The sequence below is a fragment of the Rhinolophus sinicus genome, chromosome 8 (genome assembly GCF_057876585.1).
Source record: "Rhinolophus sinicus isolate RSI-liver-muscle chromosome 8, RSI-T2T, whole genome shotgun sequence".
Classification (NCBI taxonomy): domain Eukaryota; kingdom Metazoa; phylum Chordata; class Mammalia; order Chiroptera; family Rhinolophidae; genus Rhinolophus; species Rhinolophus sinicus.
Genome location: NC_142508.1, coordinates 14501230 through 14516249, shown reverse-complemented (window position 1 = coordinate 14516249; position 15020 = coordinate 14501230). Strand labels below are relative to the sequence as shown.

Below are 15020 nucleotides of genomic sequence, written 5' to 3'. Positions count from 1 at the left end.
TCCACAGCCAAGATTCTCCATCCAATTTGCCACCATGCACAGGGGCAGTCCCTCGAGGATTTGCACCTTTCTTGGATCTACTCATCTGAGCATAAACCCAACATCTGATCACCGGTAGCTCAGTGGAAACTACAATGACATAGAAGAGGGCAGCATAGGAGAGAAGCAGAAGCAATGGGGTTCCCTACCTTTGTCTCAGACTCTGAGGCAGCCTTTGAGCGGTCTCGGCTCACCAACCCTGGAGCTCCCCACCCCCAGTGGAGAGAGTCATGGACACCCAAGCACAGCCCAGGGCAGTGGGGACTAATCTATTTTGGTCCTGACCACATTTCACTGCGGTTAGGTTACTTCCCTTCTTAGGACCCTGGACCTACCCTCTGTCCCTTCTAGGGAAACAAGTTGGCACCTGATAAACAGGGGAAAACTGCTCTGAGTTCCCTGAGATCAAAAGTGTAGCTGTGTAAACATGTTAGGTACGGAGTGAAGTTTATGAAATGGACAAGGGCTGGGTACAGAGGCGTGAGGAGGGGAGAAGAGAAACCCTGTCATCTCTGTGGGGCTCTGGAAAGGTTAGAGCTCAAACATATCTCGCCTGCCCCCTGGTCTCTCTCTACAGCAGAGTCCACAGTATAAGCCATTTTTATTAGCAGCTCTGAGCTACCCAGAAGCAAGCCAGAGAAGAGAGTAAATCCATCATTTCACTTGAAATTGCACTGCAATTTTGCAGCTAAAGACACCATTTGAGGCTAAACTCCCAGAGTCCCTCATTCTAGAGGACTGGTACCCATGTCAGTCGGACACCTCACTCTGCCTGAGGACTTCTATCCCGATGCAGCCTGGCGACCTTACAGCAGCGAAGAGTAGGGGGTTCACAGTCTGGGTAAACTTGAAGGAGTTGGGCGTTTTTGTCTCCACACTCTGCTCAAACCAAATGGCCTGTTTTCTAAAGTTTTCACAGAATGAAACACATTGATGGAGCACAGAGCGCTTCAAAGTTTTGCCACCAGCCACTTTGACATAGCCTGCCATTAATAGGGGCTACTAAATTACAAAGTTTCTTTGCAGAAAGCCAAGGACTTGACACTATTACGTGAACTCATTTATTTGTTTTTGCATACTGGGAAGATGGACTAAGCACTGTTTGAGTACCTACTAGGTACTAGGCTGCTGGTATTTTAATTCAAATACCTTCACCATAAATATCTGAAGCAAAGGGGCAACAACAGAGAGTGAAACCTGAAGGGGGCCCGTCCCACGTAACGGCATTCGAAAATACAGATTTTTCTTTAACACACTTTGGACCAAGCAAAACTTATCTAGTGGTCAGATCCTACCTGCAGGCCTTGATTGTACCGACTGGCTCCTACAACCAGACAGGCAAGGCATTACTTCTCAAGGGCAAGGTCAAAATTTTAATTATCTCTCAGCTCATGATGGAGCTCATTTCACCAGATGACACTCAATGAAAATGGGGTGCACGCACCAAGAAGGGGGACGAGCTAATGCCAAGAATGAAGGTCTGGTCATTGTCCCTTGCTGAATTCTAATTCTGCTTTTATTCCGAGTTCACTCTGTAGTTGTCTGCGTAGGCCTCAATCTCCTATTGGAAAATAGTGAGGATCTCCTAAGGTAAGGTGAATGCCTGGATGTTTTCAGAATGATCTCAAGCAAAATGTTCAAGCTAGTATGTTTAATTCAAAACTTGAACCACTTCAAAAATGTAAAAATCTATATGTGGGTCTTCTCGCTTCCTCGTAAGCTTCTGCCAGATCCCAAAATGAACTCCTAAGTCTACAAATGAGACCAGAAGTAAATATCATAGTAAGCACTAGCTGAAGCTGCCAGGAACACAAGAGCCAAAAAAGCCGTATATCTGCAGGCCTCCTGGTCAGCTCTACCTGAAAATCCCACATGCACCTCCTCAACTCATCATGTCCAGAAAAGAACACATTCCCCTTCTCCCGCCACTCCCCCTCAACTGAGTCTCGGTCTAGAAATCTCAAGCTAAATGAATGGTGTCACCTTCCACCAGCTGCCCAAGCTGGATACCTATATGATGTCCCCAACTCCCCTTACTCCCTCCACCTTCACCACCATATTTGCCATCTGTCAGCTCTAACTCCTAGGTTCCTCTCACATCAGCCCCTTTCTCTCCTGTGTCACTGCCTTTGATCAGCCCTCTCCCATGTCTGCCTGTCTCACTGGAATAGCTTCACCCCGATTAATTCTCCGTGCGGCCCCCACAGTGGTCTTTCTCAATGCGAATCTGCTCTGGTTGATTCTCTAACTTGGCAATCCCCAAGGCCTGCCAGATAAAACTCTTAGCTGGACACTTACTCCTGGTCCTGGCCAACGCTCGACCTGTGTTTGCATCCAGCCCCACCTCCCGCCTCTGCCCTGACCCACTGCAGGTCAGCCATGCTGTGTGCTCTCACTTCTCCATGCCTGTCCTTCCTGCTTCCTGCACCTGCCAACTCTTCCTCCTGTTCACCAGGCCAATCCCACTCACCCTGCGAAACAGCCCTCACAGCTCAGTTGGATGCCCTCTCCTCCTTCTCCAGGAGACCTTTGCAATGTCCTGCCTTCCATATCGGGATGGGTGTCCCTTCTTATGTACTTTCTTCTTACCACATTGTATTTCAATGATCTATTGACATATGTGCTGTGACCACACCAAGCAGTGAACTCCCTAATGGCAGAAACGAGGTCTTTTATCTCGATACCACCAAACTCTTGCACAGTGCATGGCACAGAGTAGACACTCAATAAGTATTGACTAAATTGACTAGTTGACTGATCAATTGATTAGTTGGTTAAAAATTTCATAACAGTGCATCTAGCTCTCTAGGATACGTAAATCTATATGTATGGGGCAAAGTGAAAGGTAGGCATCCAGGGACATGATGACTCCTTTGCTTTTCCCACAGTCCCCCCTTTAACCCACTGCTACTGTGAGGTGCAGGACTCCCCCTCCTACCCAGGCTCTGGACTCCTGTATCAACCATCCTTTCTCACAGTCCCTTGCTAGCCCATGTGCATTCTCCTTTCTGACCCTCCGCAAGCAGCTGTTATGACGTGCAGCTCTTCACCACACCAGCAAACACACAGGAGATGGTAGAGGGTAATGGTGAGAGGCCTAAGCTTAGGCTGCTTTCTCTCTTTCTTGATTTTCTCTGACCTTGTGTGTCAATGGAGTCTTTCTTCTGACGCTCACCTGGCCCTTTAATATGCATGCCACACTCATCCTCACCTCCTGGGCTTCAGGAAACAGCAAGAGCTTATTCTGGCTTTAGAGAAAGAGAAATCGAGGCCTAGCTCAGACAGGACTCACTGAAAGATATTCAGCAGACGTAGAATTAGAAACTGGGTCTCCCCATTCCCTGGCCAGCACATAATACGTCTTCAATTGCCCTGAACATGAAAACCTCAGGATTATTTTGCAGGAGAAAGAAAAAACAGGCCTTGAGAAGCTGTAGCCACGTTTCCGACAAGCTCCATTCAGAGGGTACCATAACTTACATAAATGATTTCCTATTACACCGCAATTGTCACTACAACATGACAGTCTTGCAGCCCCCTTGAAGTGTTCTCTTTGTTGTTTTTCTGTACAGATCCCCCAGAAAGGAGAATCAAATATGGTCCGAGCGGGAAAACAAACCACACAACACACGCAGACTCAAACGCCCCTTCTGCATGGTTCCTTCTGAGAAGGCCCAAAGAGGACGCAATGAATCATGCCCTTGGGCCTCAGTCCTGTCCCACCTGCTCTGTTCCGAGAGCTCTGCTGTGTCCCTGCAAATAGGATTCCTTTTTTAAAAAAAATAAAATGAAAGCCAACAGTTTATGAAGAAGAAATGAAGTGGCAATTTCCCAGCATGACTGGGAATCAATACAAGCTGTTGTCAGGGTTTTCCTTTCGGAGGGTGATGGCTACGCTTCTCCAAAGTCAAGAGCGACGGAGCCCCAGTGCTTGACTTACAACTGCTTCATCATAGCAAGATATGTTTAATTTAAAACTCACTGCAGTTGGGTTCGAACTCAGCTGGGACTTGATTTACTGCTAATTCATTTCTACGAATCCTATAATTCTAAACTCAGTCACCAAACAGTTTAATGCTGATAGAAATCACCAGTGCAATGCTTTATGAATGGGCGCCAGGGGAATTTTGTTAGTAAGTGTGTGTTATTCACTTTGGAAAGGAGCGTGGTGCTTGGGCAAAGCATGACCAAGGGCCTGTAATTGGGCACGTGGATGCCCAGCCAGTGTCCCCAGGTTATCCAAACCCAAATACCGCTGGGGTGATAGTCCACCCCCAGCCAAACTCTCAAGCCCACATATCATTACCAACGTGAGACGAATACTGGGCGGTGAAATGCTTCCCATGGGAAATTCCTAACTTCTCTCTCCGGGTCACTTACCCAACGGTGGGTAACCATGAATTTATAGTCTCATTAGAAACCTTCAGCCTCTCTAGGGTAGCAAAGTTTCTTTCCCTAGAGAAAATTTGTTTCCACCATCCAAAATTTAGGGAGCTGTGTCTGAAGAACGTTCTTAGTTAATTCAGAACATTTATCTTTGCCAGTTATATTGAAGCCTATTATTCCGTAAGTGTAGCTGAAAAGAATATATGGAGAAGGTGAATGTCATTACTCACATATTTTGCAAACATCCATCTTGATCTGTTATATACAGCCGAGAAGCGCTACTTTTTGGAAACATGTCCACAAACCTGTCAAAGCTGTAACCACACTCCTTAAAAGGATCCCTTTAGAAGATACACATCTGAAAGCACTACTGTCGCCCAAGTCTCACAACAATTCACAGCCATGTCTGAGATTCTCAAAAGCAAATGACAAGGTCAAGAGCAAGCCAAGCTCCTCCGGAAGCTGGACCTCTCCAGTCTGCATTTTACCAGAGCAGCAGATTCGTTCTCCTGTTTATTTCTGCTCCAAACTGAACTCAGACCTGAAGGCTTCCCGTTGAAGACCAACATCTCCCCAAATGCTTCCTCCTGAACACCCGTTCCAGGTTTACATACACCCACACAAGGGGAACCCAATGCCAAATAAGCTGGCAAATGGTTGGCTAAGAATAAACAAGCAGGTTTTTCTGGAGCAGAATTCCCAAGCCTTTCATGTGCATCTTGAATCTCCAGGAGGACACAGTCTAAGGCGCCTGTAAGACATATTTGGCCACAGAATGCTTTTTCCATGGAGAAACTCGTCCTTGGAATGCCCTGGGAAATGCTGTTTGGTCGTCCCCGCCAATCTACCAGCACCAAAACCCGCAGCGAGTGTTACGTGGCAAGCAAGTAATCAACTCCATGTGCAATAATGTGAATAGACCACTGCACTCTACCTGCCCCCAAACTGCCAGCACCCAAGACACTCTAGGGTGACGGATGGGCTCTGCTGTTGTCTTGGTTTATCGAAATCTTCTGAAATAGCCACCCGTCTTGATGTGGTTCCACCCCTGCCCTTGCCAGAAAGCAGACACCGCCATTGCAGCTGGTTTACACTTCCCTCGTTTTATCCTTTACAGACCATTCGTCTCCACCTTCTCCTGCTCCATTCATTCATTCAGTTTACTCAGCAAATATTACTATTTTTTTTATTGCTTCCAGTAGGAGAGGCCCTATGTTCAGCACCGAGTATGCAAGAGAAGTAAGAAAGGGAAAGACATAAAGAAATCACTCCAGTGCTGTTGGCATCATTGCTACCGGCAGCAGCAGCATCTTTACCATTATTTAAGAGTATGAATTAAGTTCCTGAATACACAAGGGACTGCTTCAAGCAGGGGCTGGTCCTGACCCACAGGGAGCCAGAAATCTCAAGCAGACACGCTAATGCACACACACATCTCCAAGTCAGGGAGCTGCCCTCATCAACCAGCAGTTAAGGGCAAGTGCATTTAGGGGAGCAAGATGGTGAAGAGAGGGGGAAAGGGGTCGTAAGCACAGTGCGACCATCTGTCCTTTGCCTGCCTGACCCTAGAGGGGCTTCAGAGCACAAGCGCTGTAATAAAAGGGTGGGGGGCGGGGGAGACTAGTAAGAGGCAATTGCTTATGGAAAATATTCTATGCAGAAATGTCCCCTACTACTTTATACTTCAATAGTTATAATAGTTTTGAAAACAAGGAGAGAGGCAGAGGTCATTTGCATCTGCCCTCTCAGCCACCACGAGCAGACGTGGCTGACACATTCACATATGACCACGTGGAAGGCACTCCTTAGGTTAATGAGCCCTAAAAGTTGGGAAAGCCTCTTGCAACCTAACTGGAACCCATTCTTCATGTGATTTCTATTCGGGGTCTCAGGTGGGTAACCCATAGTGGGGCTGGCTATTGCGGCCATAGAGTCATGAATTTGGGGGGCTGAATGATGACTCTTATGGGAGCAGCCTGCCCTGGTTTGCTACCTGACTCTGCTCTGAAGAACCGTATATGGACTCCTTACGTGGAACCCCTTATCCCCGACCCCCAGTTGGTGTATGCACCCAGATCTGCCTGGCCCCACCTGACACGCCACTTCCATCCCCAATTCTGAGCTTCAGCCACTTGCCCCACTTCCTGCCAGAGGGGCCCAAGGGACACCTCACACTATTTCTCTGGCCCTACAGTTCTTGAAGCCTTTGTTCCTTCGGGGCGAAGAATGAATCCGGCAGGTGTAGCCCCAACCCATGGGCCTGACCACAGAGGCACTAGTTTGAGGTAGCATCACAACCTCAAAGTAAGGAGGTGTCCCCACTTTACGGGGTGAATGGTGCCCAGGGCGCTGCAGCACCCAGGAAGGACCCCGCTGACGGATGCTGGCTCTTCTGTTTCGTGTTCCCATCGGGCTTCTCTAGATCCCTCCTTAGTGATGGAGCCACCAGCCGTGCTTCCTCGGGAAGCTGCAGCTGGCTTGGGAATACATTCTTTCTTTCTCTTCCTTCCCGACCTCTCCTCCGTTTCTCCTTCACTCCTGCTGCCCTGGGATCCCACCTTCAGCAAAGGATCACCACATCAGCTTTGGCCCCAGACTCTGCTTTCCAGGGAACCCAGGCCAAGAGGGGGACAGAGGGACACACAAGCCGGGGGCTCCCCTATAGCGCTGACCAACAGTCCTTGTTGGATCTGTTCTGTGCACTGGAATTCCACATACGTTTTCATTTGCATAAAGCGTTCTACCTGCATACATATTAAAAACGATTTTTTAAATCACTGATCTCGACCAACCCCCCTCATTTTATCAATGGTAATCCTGAAACACAGGGGATTTTTCCCAAGACCCCTGAGCTGGTAAGTGACAAAGCTAGATTATCTACATCTATTTGTCTCCACTGTCTAGCTTTTCCCGCAACACCAGTGCTTTTTAACCAGGGGGAACACACCAGAGTTGTCTAGGAACCTGAGAAAATATACACCTGCCTGGACCTCACTCCTGTCTGAGAAGTTCTCTGCTGCCTTGACACGACAAGGGGCAAACGCTGAGCCTGGAATTGGACTCTCTGCCCATCTGGCAAAATTCTGCTTGAAACCTGAGTCCCCCCGTAATCACCAGGCCCCGGTACTTTGTGTCTGGCATGCACTTTCCGCTGAATTTTTTACTGTAGAATCTACTACATTATTTACAGTTGAAATCAGACCAATGAAAGAGTTTGTGTTAGTGCAGCGTTTCTCAGTGGCTCTCCAGGGCTACTACATAGGGTAGCTACCTTTTGTGGGTGCACAGTCCATATGAGTGTGTCTAAAGGCTCTGAGAAGTCCTGCAACAAGGAACCTCTTTAGCTTTGCTTTACACTCAGGGTAAACGTATGGGGCCACAGAAACTTTTTGTGTGTGCCACAGCTATTCATTCCCACAGAACATACTTTGGGAAATTCTGCTCTGTTGTAGGTTTCCCTTCAAGAAGCTGGTCTGAGACAGAGAGAAGGAAAATGAACTCTCTCCCTCTGAAAGGTGAGCTGATGTTGCACGCCGTCTGGTTCAGTTATGCAACCCAATGGCTCCAGCCCTGACACGCCTGCCTCTTGCTGTCTACTCCTTGCACAATCAGCGGGACAGTCCTGCTTTGCTTACTTTCCCGCCCCGTGACCTCGGGGGCAAAGGCAAGACTGGTCTGTTTGTCCTCGACTCCACACAACCAAGAGGGAACTCCAGCTGGGCTCCTACGAGATGGGGCAGTGAGTGTGTCCGATCTTGAGTGAAGACCAGGAAAGCCTCTGATCAGCTCTGGTTCCCGGGGCCTCCTCCTCCACTGCGCCTTCTACTGAAAGTGCTCTTGCCCATAAGACTCGGGCATTGATTCAGCTCGTCCGCGTTCAGTTCAGCGCATCGACTACGGAGACCATATCGTCTGAGCTAGCGATCTGTTTTGTGTTGGAGTGACAACACATCCTCAGATCCAATTTGCTGTTGGGACTCTTGGTTCATGGAGAAGGCACAGCGGAGAAGGAGGGGAACAGCCAAGCTTAGCCGGCAGGTGAGGACACACACCTGTCGGGGTGAGTCTGAGCGGGACTCCAGGAGTGTCAGCCCCTCCTCCTGCTGCCCCAGAGGGGGGTGATGGTATTCCAAGTGCACCCCTGCTAGCCACCTCGAGTTTGGCAGAACCTTCACCCACTTCAGTGTAGGGGGGGAAAAAAGCCAAATCAATAATGCATAGGATAAAAGCTTGTCTTTTGGAAGAAGAAAACAAACAGCTAAGCACACGAGGAGCCCCTGTGGCTATTCCCTAAAATGTTCAGGCCGGAGAGACCCGGCTTTGGGATGGGACGGCACCCAACCAGGTCCATAGCTCCATCAGGGCTTCCCTGCCCACCCCTCTCAGAATCCAGACGTAATTCCTAACAGGACGACTTCCCCACGCACAGCCCTTTGGCACCAACTTCCAGTAAACCTCTGCTCCATCTACCATATGGACCCGGCACCCAGTGTGGTATGACATCCTCAAGCAGAGATGCCTTCCCTGCCTCTTGGCTTCCAAAATCTGGGACCCGAGGGCTAATGAATGAATGAATGAACATAGCTGAGCACCTACTGTGGGCATCCTTCTCCAAGAGTGAAAAGACCATCCGCCATGTAGCATCCTGGAGCTTAGGACATTCCGCCTTAGTTCCTACTCCGTCACAATGGAAATAAATACTCCTCACCTCACAGGGTGACTTGAAGGATTAAATGGGAGAGTCGTGTTTCCACAGGCCAGCAAACTCCAAGCGGTGACTAGGAAGCACAAGACTCCACAGTGACTCCTGCCAGCACGAGACTCAGCCTCACAGGATGGAAAGCAGAGATCAGGACCTCACGCACTCTCTCCCTCCCTCAAGTTTTTCCCAGGAGGGATGGGCAGAGTCATTTGCCAAAGGTGGCCAGAGTCACGTGGGAAACTGAGCTCTGTGCTAGAATGATCCCTGCAATTTCACAACCCACCAACAGTGAGGCTAAGACGCAGCCCCCTCTGAGAAAGGGGAGAATGGAGCCTCAAAGGATAAACAAATTCACCAGGGGTCACAGCGGTAGTCCAGGGGAGAATAGGTAGTGTCACCTTCCTGGGTACACTCTCTCCCAAAACTCCCATGGGCATGGTGGCCTGCTCCACAGACCTTCTAAGGAGGTGAACAGCACGGTGATTAGGAGGGAGGTCAGTGTGTTTGCTGAGGGTTGAGACTTGGAGCCATCACCCACCAGCTGTGTGATCTTGGCCAAGTCCTTACCCGCCCCCATCTCAGTTCCCTCGTGGCGGAAGAGGGGACAGTAATTAGAACTGCCCCTCTGGGTTGTTAGGAGGAAAGGGGCCGACCTGTGTGAAGTACTTCCATGATGCCTCACCTGAGAAAAGGCTCAATAAATACTAGCCACTGTCCTCTTCCTCATCACGAATTAGTATTCTTTTCTGTTCTGTTACTTTCACAAAGACAGATCTTAACAGCCTCTTCCCTGGGGAGGCTGATGCCACATGATCTTAGCACCAGGGTCAGGGGCTCGCGGAGACTCACACGGGGACCCAGGAAGCTTTCCTTCCAGGCTGCTTCCAACCAAGCAGCCCCCTCCTTCTGGAATGAGGCCTCCGCTCTGGGAATTAGGACCCCCTGCCTGTCTCTGCTTTTAAGATCCGTGTCTCACCACTTAGCAGCAGAGCCCCCTTCAGTCTCCCTGCTGACTCTACCTTCCTGCCACCACTGGAACGCTGCAGCCCAGGCAGCGAGGAGGGGAGAGGGGAGAGTAAGTAAGCCCCCAGGAAGGGAAGGAGGGCGCCAGGTGGGAGTTCGGGGTAGGGCGCAGCGGGGCTCCCAGCTGCTTCTAAAGAGGTGGTGTCTGCAGGGCTCTGTGCGGACCAAGCATTGCTCAATAGCCTATAGGGCAATTACCCTAATCACGTGCATCTCCCAAACAGCCGTTTGATTTATTAGCACGACGTCGTTTTAAAATGCCGCTCTTAAATATAAATAACACTTAATCATCCAGCTGTCGTTAAATTCATGTTATATTGATTTCTTGGAGTGCCACACATTTGAGGGCGAATGGGCTGGCGGATGTGTGCACAAAGCCAGGAGGAGGGTTAGCAAGTGGTGGGAAGAGGAGGAGGAAAGGGGGTGTGGGGACGAAGGAAGGGGGGTGTCAAGCGTTGTTCACCCGCGCCAGCGTCTGCACCGGTCTGGCATCGGGTAGAACTGGACACAAATAAGAAGAGAGTAGAGCCTAAAAATTAATGGCACATCTGTTGCACAGACAAATCACAGCCGAGCTCACGGGCGCTTTCCTGTATGGCTGCCGCCTGACACCGCCCATCACAGAGCCACTCCAACAGGTCTCCGAGGTGGCATTATCTATGTAGTGCCTTCTCTGGGTGGAGCTGGGGAGACGCAGCTAAAAAAAAACGCCTCCTAACTGGCTAGGAAGGGAGAGCAGGGCTGCAATTTCTTTGCATCAAAGCCTGGTGATAGCTAGGAACTAAGGACGGTTAATCAGCCCGCCCCCTTAGCTCTCTCCTCACTTCGGAACTGCTCCCCCCTCCCAGAAAGCCCCCACTTAATTCCCAGCAGTCCTCATTGTGAGGAAAAGGATCCGCAGGCCAAGTACAGGCAGAATCTACCACGTAGCTCTCCCTGTGTGCAGGGAGCAGCAGACGCTGGAGAGGTGCAGAGATGGAGAAAGGAAACAAGTTGGCGGCCTCCTGAGATGCCTCCAGAAACGTGTGCAGAGCATCGGTGAGTATCCAGGATGAAGTTCTGGGAGGACAGCGGCCCAGCCTGAGGGCGAGCACCGGCAAGGGTCTGCCGAAAGGAAGTACTCACAGCTGGGCTTTTTCTAGTGCAACTCCTTTCTGAGTGAGAGGACCCCAGGGAACTTAAAAGGAAGACCACAGAGGACTGGTGGAGAGGGAGAGTGACAACCTGACATGCTGCGGGGCTGGGCCCGAGAGCCAGGAAAAAATCAGACGATGTACACCCAGCGTTACACAGATGTTAATTAATGCCTGCTTTATCCTAGAAACCAAATCGGTACCCAACACGAAGTGTGGAAACTGTGGGGATTTTTTTGAACCCATGTTTAAAAATCTTTAGCTTATATCCAGCGTAATGACTGCTGGCTTTGCATTAAAATGACAGATCCTGAGGCTACAAATCTATGAGAAAGGAAAGAGGGTAGAGAGGGCAGCAGAGAAAGGAACAGGGTCTATGTACAAGATGCCCAGGCATTTCAGGGAGCTCTGTACCTCGTCTTTTTGTCCCTTTCAGGTCCCATGAGGGAATGTTTACCTGGGAGCCACCCACTGTTACTGGAGTTCACTCTTTCTGTTGAAAACCATGTACCGCTCTATGTGTATGTGGGACCTCCCTGTCCACGGGCTCAGGGGGCATGCGTGTGGAAATATCCCAGTTCTTCCCGGGATACAGAGGTGGGTCCTGTTGCCACACATGGTGGGATGAGCTGACCACGTCGAGCTAGGCTCTTTAAGAACTTGTCCACACACACCCGCCATTCTTAAAAAGAAAATAATGTGTCTTCCCCCTACTGGGTTCTTCCCATTGTGACAGCTTTGCTTTATTCCATCTACCCTTTTCAATCAATCAAAGGGCAGATCACACAGCCAGAATACAATCTGCCTCCCGGGGCGTCTGCTCCTCTCCTCCCCAGCCTAGCTAGAGACCTTTGCAGAAGCTGCAAAAAGTTGGAAAATAGCAGAGATGGGGGTGCCGAGGGAGCCCTTAATTTCAGCACCCATCTTTAGGATTTATAGGAACAAACAACTCCTATGCTCAGCACTGAGGTCCTCTTGCTCGAAAGAATGTTGACTTCTTTCCCCTAAGGTTCTGGAAAACTCCCAACATATTTTCCCCACGGGTGAGTTTGCAGGACACTCTGAACACATCATCTTGTATAGAGGGCACAAGCTTATTCCACTTCTTTCCAGGTTGACCAACAAGCTATCCCCACAAGTGACCGCTATAGAAACATGGGACCTTGTTATATTTACATTCAACTCCAGAAGAATATTTCATTTGGATCTCACATTCTTCTTTCTACACCAACCAAACCCTGAATGAACTGCTCCCCAAATGGGGAACTGGGAAAAAGCCCTTTTGGAGCCCCAGCCATCTCCTACCTCCTCCAGAAAAAAGTTTGAAAATAAGCAGCCTGTGAACCTCCAGCCATGGAGAAAATGTAAGGAAGAAAAAGCTTCTGGGAACTAGAACCTTGAACCACAGGCCTCTGGAGAGCGATGCTATATGTCAGGAGCAGCCAGGCTCTGGGGACACTAGCAGATCCAAGACTGTCTTGCTTCCTACAGGGTGGGCACTGCTGAGGTGATCAGGAGAGAGGGGAGCCCCTCCCTTCCGGCATTACACGCTCGTGGATCCCCCTTCTAGATCTTTTTCCCAGACACACACCCTGGAAAGGCATGTGACAGGTGTTAGCCAGAGGCACAGGGGATGCTTTCCAGCACAGTGCAGAGGACGAGTAGGGAGGTAAAGGGGAGACTCAAGACCTGTGTCCCTTAGCCCTGTCGTCTTACTGTGGGCCAGAGACCGCACATGTGAGGAGGTCAGCCCTTTTAGGGAGGATCTGACCCCCTTGCCTCCCTTGACAGGCAACGCACCCACCCCAAGCGGCTCTTCGACCCCTTCCTGCCTGAAATCGCGGCGCATTCTCCGGGAAGCAGAACCACGCTTCAGAAAAGCGATTGTGCTGCCTCTTACTGGGGAAACGCAGTGTCTGTTCCACATGCACCGCCCTACAGAACCGCAGCCCCGTCCGCCTATGTGGCCTCGTCCCCGCGCGCTGGGCCACCAGCCTCTCCAAATATCTGTCTGAGTGTCTGTCGGTCTATCTCCCATTAAAATCCCAGGGTGTCTTAAGGCCACAAGGCAGAGATTAGACTGGGCGGGTCTCCCAAGACCTCCCATTACTTCTCCGGTTTTTAAAACCAGCGAGGGAAGCGAGGGGCTGGGAACTGGGAAAAAAATCACTCCCTCAGCCTACCCGGGTGGGAGGGAGAGGCAGTCACACCCAGACTCCCACCCCGAAAGTCCCGGGTAACAGACGTCCGAATCCGGGAGCTTCCGAGAAAGAACCCAGGAAACACCTGCCCTGGCCGCGCAGCACCTACGGCGGGTGTCCAGGTGCGACGTGGGCAGGTGCCTGTGCGCGGTGTGTGCCTGTGTGTATTTCTGTGTGTACGTGTATGTGTGCGTGCGTGCCACGGGCTGGCTCCAGGGCAGCCGAGGACTCCCGGAGCGAAGCGGGGATCCCCGCCCGCGCTGCCCCCGCCACCCGCCCCGCCAGCTCCTTACCTGGAAGCGCCGCTTTCGCCTGGTTCAGCGGGAGCGCCGCATTGACACTGCAGATGGTGCCGGCGCCGCCGCTTCTCGCCCGCCTCGGAACGTGTGCGTGTGCGCGCGTGGCTGCCTCCTCAGCCCCAGCCGGGAACGCAGATACTCCACCGAGGCACAGGGAGCCCGGGAGGAGGCGAGCAAAACCCAGGGCGAAATCAGAGCCTGCGGGGCTTGACAGCTCCTCTTGCAGCATCCAAGGTGGGCCAATGTCCAACGAAAAGGTCGGAAGATGTGGATCAATTCCAGGCACCCCTTTCCTCCACCCAGCCCCAGAGCCGAGCCGCGGCAGCAGCGACGCGGGCTGTCCCCCTCCGTCCCCACCCCCGCGGGCTGAATGTCCTTGATGCCAAGCGGGCACGGCGGCGTCACTCCGCGCCGCCCATGCTCTCCTGGCCGGGCCGCTGCCCGGGCGCAGCCAGTGCGCTGGGGACCCGCCGGGGAGCGCTCTCGGCGCCTCTGCGTGTCTCCCTGGGCAGCGGCGGCCGCCCCCCAGCAGCCCGCAGCCGGCCGCGCCGCTGCTGCCCCCGCCCCTGCTGGGGGGCTGGCCGGGCAGTGCTGAGGGGCCGGGGCTGGGGGGCCGCGGGAGCCGCCGGCTGCTCCCCGGGGAGGCGCGGGGCTGCGGCGGCGGCTGATGCTGCGGCTGCGGGCCGAGCCCGGCCTCCCGGGCGCGCCCCCGGCCCCCCGGGCGGGCTGCTCGCAAAGTTTGCAGGGGGCAGGGAGCGGGGCTGCCGCTGGCTCGGCCGCCGCCGGAGCTCCCGGGCTGCCTGCTGCCGCCGCGGCTCGCTGCTGCTGTGCATTGAAGCCCGGCCAAGCGCTGCAAAAACTCCAGCTGCCTGGCGCTCTCTGGGTCCTCCTCTCCTCCCTCCCGCCCTCCCTGCTTCCCTGCCTCCCTCCCTCGCCTCGCCTCGCCCCTTCCCCTCCCCGCCGCCAGCCGCCGCTCCCTCTCTGGCTCACTCTGGCTGGCTGGGAGCTCGCGGCTGACATCCAGACAGACCGAAAGCGGCCGGCAGAGGGGGCCGAGGGCGCCTCCCCCACACTCCGCGCCCGCCACTGCCGCCTGGCCCGCGCTCCCCTGCACGGATGTTTGCCGATATCCTCCCTGTCCCCTCTGCACGCAGCGAGCGACCCTGCCAGTGGCGATAGGGGGCAAAGAAGGGCGCATCCACGACGACGGGGTGCAGGGCGCGCACTCGGAATGAGG

At 52.3% G+C, this 15020-nt stretch overlaps 1 protein-coding gene and 1 long non-coding RNA gene across 2 annotated transcripts in view; one reads left to right on the top strand and one right to left on the bottom strand.

Moving 5' to 3' along the window:
• The window catches only part of PLXNA4 (plexin A4), a 415019-nt gene extending 400446 nt beyond the window's left edge, over positions 1-14573 (bottom strand). Inside the window, exon 1 of the mRNA XM_019751040.3 lies at positions 13778-14573. The gene's annotated coding sequence lies outside the window, so the exon portion shown is untranslated. The remainder of the gene's footprint in view (positions 1-13777) is intronic.
• Positions 10769-13771, top strand: LOC141567594 (uncharacterized). The gene is made up of 4 exons (XR_012490386.2): positions 10769-11188; positions 11720-11880; positions 12397-12647; positions 13075-13771. It is a non-coding gene; the product is annotated as an uncharacterized LOC141567594 (long non-coding RNA).
• Positions 14574-15020: the final 447 nt, after the last annotated feature.